The sequence below is a fragment of the Orbicella faveolata genome, unplaced genomic scaffold (genome assembly GCF_042242905.1).
Source record: "Orbicella faveolata isolate gen_17 unplaced genomic scaffold, um_ofav_v1 contig_34, whole genome shotgun sequence".
NCBI classification, from domain to species: domain Eukaryota; kingdom Metazoa; phylum Cnidaria; class Anthozoa; order Scleractinia; family Merulinidae; genus Orbicella; species Orbicella faveolata.
In genome coordinates this window covers 25,211,070-25,214,470 of record NW_028301563.1, presented here as the reverse complement: position 1 = coordinate 25,214,470, position 3,401 = coordinate 25,211,070, and positions in this window count along the sequence as shown.

The following is a 3,401-nucleotide window of genomic DNA, read 5'->3' as shown; positions in this document are numbered from 1 at the left end:
AAATGATACCTCTTACAAATTCCAGAAAGTCTTATTTTTTGCGATAATATTTGTTCCCTTATTGGTTGACTGAGATATAGTTGAGGTTTTTCGCTTTAATCCTACGCTATTCTTGTGGTGCCATCTATCGCCGCTGGATCGTTAATGGGTGTGACTCAATTTTAGCCATTTTCAGCGACTCGTTTTTCAAAAGTGCCGTATTTTATTATTATTTTTTTTTTTGACAGTCTTTTACACTGCCATCACTATCCAGTTTAGTTAAAATGGTTAAAAATTTGAGGTAAGTCGGAGTAACTGGTCTTGCAAAGTCCCCAAAAAAATCATTAGCCAGAATCATTTCCCGCCAAAATTTTTAGCGAAGAATATCACTTTATTCCCACTTTCTGCGATATTTAGCCTTGATTTACAAAAAGATCTGCCAAAATAGTTAGTTGGACAGCAGAATAGCATATTTTAGATGTGACATCGTTTTTTTACGATGTGAGCATTTCAAACACGCCAAATCCTTACTATTATCTGGGCTAAACTTTTCCGCAAAAATTCTAGTTTAACAAAGTGGATCCTAAGTTCGGTTGTGATTTTTGCTATCAAGTAGAACAAGAAGTTTAACGCTAAAAGATTTGTAAAACACATTTAAACAACAAACAAGGTTTCGTTCTGCATTGTCAAGGTAAAAAGTGAAAAAGTATAACGTGTACTTAGAGTATATAAAATATGAACAATACATAAAATATTTGCGGGTCCTATGCGTATAATTCTCAAGGTAGGAAACGCAATACAGAAAAACGCGTGCGAAAGTGTTACGTAAACAGTTTGGCGCGAATGGAGTCGGTTTGCGTGTTAAGAGAACGCTTGATGTCGATCCTTTACGTACGGCATCTCGTAGACTTAGCAATCGAATTTGCTGTTACATTTCCTCAGAACTTTGAAAATGTGGCTAGTCTCTGTTTTGTTGTTCTCTTGCTGTGTTTCAAGGTGTTTTCCGATGGCTGAATAACGGTGTTCATTTATGCGTTGATTTAAGTGTTGGACAGAGAACAATGCAAGAGTTCGAAGTTTTCATTCTGAGGAAAAATGATAAAAAACACTTAATTTTTCTCAAGCATCTGAGCGGGCAAGAATCCTAAATCCTCGAATTTGATTGGCTAATCATACGCACGTGACCGGTCCAGCTTTTCACGATACGCTGGGAAAACTTGCGGTTAAAGTTAACCTGGAGGCTATTCGATTCGAGTTTTGAATGAAAGGAGCGTTAGTGATGGAGGAAATTTGTGTCGTCTGTGGTTGGTGATTCTCATATGAGTTTAGAATAATGTCGGAGATACCTTTTAACTGTGCTAAAGCTGGCCGTGAGCTGTAGTTTGCTATACTTTGCTTGCTGCTGTCCCCTGAAACGGGCTGGAGCATTCGCATGTCGGAAAGCAAGGTTATCTGTTTATTTAAACTGATTTCAAGAAGTGATGTTTCGATGTTTCATTCTTGACATCAATTAGTGTATCAACATTTAATTTGAGAATGAGAAAAGTTGAATTTGTTAAATAAATTAATCTCATCAATATTTTGTTTATCAGGCTTGTCAAATTTGAGATAAAGCAGTGGTTCTCGGCTTACCAAGACCAATTTTGTGCTTGGTTTAGTCTCGGTCGACTGTCGACTGAGACTGCTCGAGTATTTTTTCTAAGTCATTTCTTAGAAAAGAAACGGCTTGATCTTTTTTGTTACTGCTTCTCGTACCTGTTCAATGCCTCGACAAGACTTTTTTTGTACCTTATCCTTTGCCCAGTCACGTAAAATATTATCTAAATTGTTAAAATTTCCGCCATTTTAAAACACAGAGGGAAAAGCTTTGTAACAATGACGTCAATCGTGCGTCTGTCCTCTAATAGATCATAGGCGAGAACCAATCAAAATGCGAGAATAACTTGGGTTATTATATAAAAGATCCCTGCCATTAACATCTACAGCTTGATTTAGCATCGAATTCCTTTACACCCTCCCTCCCACGGGTAGCCATGTATTAGGGACAATACCATATCTAGGCTTGTGTTATAGGGCTTATACAATTTAGACAATTTTGACAATTTAGAACTATTTGATTATTATTACTTTCCAATTGCTTAAAGTTTCCAATTTCAGCAATTGGAAAGAATTATTTCATGTATACTGCACATCATTTCACTCCTCACGGGAAGATATGAGCTTAATTGATTGACCTCGCTCCCAATGGGTGGCTTCATAGCTCAGTTGGCAGAGCATCGCACCGATATCGCGGTATCGAATCCCGTTGAAGTCCCGATTTTTTTCAGGCTTCTTCTTTCCAATTGCTTAAATTGGAAAATTTACTGCGATGATTATTCTTCACTTTCATCTACAACCGCAGTTCAAATATGAATTATTTCATGTGTACTTCGCATCCTTCAAGTTCAGTCGTCCCATGTGGCCACACAGCTACCGCTGTGATATTTAAGTACGTGTGCATTTGTCAGTCAATTACTTAAGTAGAGGCCGCAGCGAAGTGGAAGTAGTGAAGTTAGACGGAGATCATGTAAGATAGACTTCTGGCAAATAAAAGACCCATAGACCAGAGTCTCGATATTCCTCCTCGTTTGGACGACTGAGAGATTTCCAAGTAAACATAGCGTACAGTTTCTGAATAATTTCTTCATTTATTCGGAAGGCACCATTCTAAGTCCAGAATATTTAAAAGAATGGAGAATTTTCAAAATGAATGCTGCGCCCTTGAACTTAAAATCCTTTCAAGAACTCGTATTCAAGGCATTATAGAATCGCAAACTCAGTGATCGCCTGCAGCTAGGTGAGATCTATTGATCGAAATTTAAAAAGCTAATCATTTTTAGACAATGATGACAACTGTGAATAAAGTCAGCAACGAGAAAACAAAGGTACCGGATGAATTCATTTTTCGTATTGTTTCGTTTGTTTGTTTTACTGCTAAACTAGTAAATTGATTCGCAGTCGATGCACATGTAACTTTATCATTAAAACTACGGTTGCATAAGTGTATGCAAACAAACAATTGCGTCTATGTTGTTATGTTTTAATCCGTTATTTTATTCCTTGATATTCCCCTCTGAAAATTATACTGAAACAATTATTCGACTCAGGCTCAGTGAACATTGGCAAATATTCACTGAGCCTTCGGAGTAGTTGTCTGTTTCGCAACGGTCGTTGCCATTTTTAGCGGAGCTCCCGCGCGCCGAAGGCGCGCGAGCAGAGCCCCATTCCTTAGAAATTTTGGTAAACCCATCAAGCCGAGAAAATTTGGTTATGACTTCACCGTACGAGCGAGCGAGCGAGCGAACGCCGTCCGTACAGACTCTGGGGGAGGGGGAGAGGAACCTCGCGGTAACGCAAACTGAGGAACCGAGGAATGCCATCTA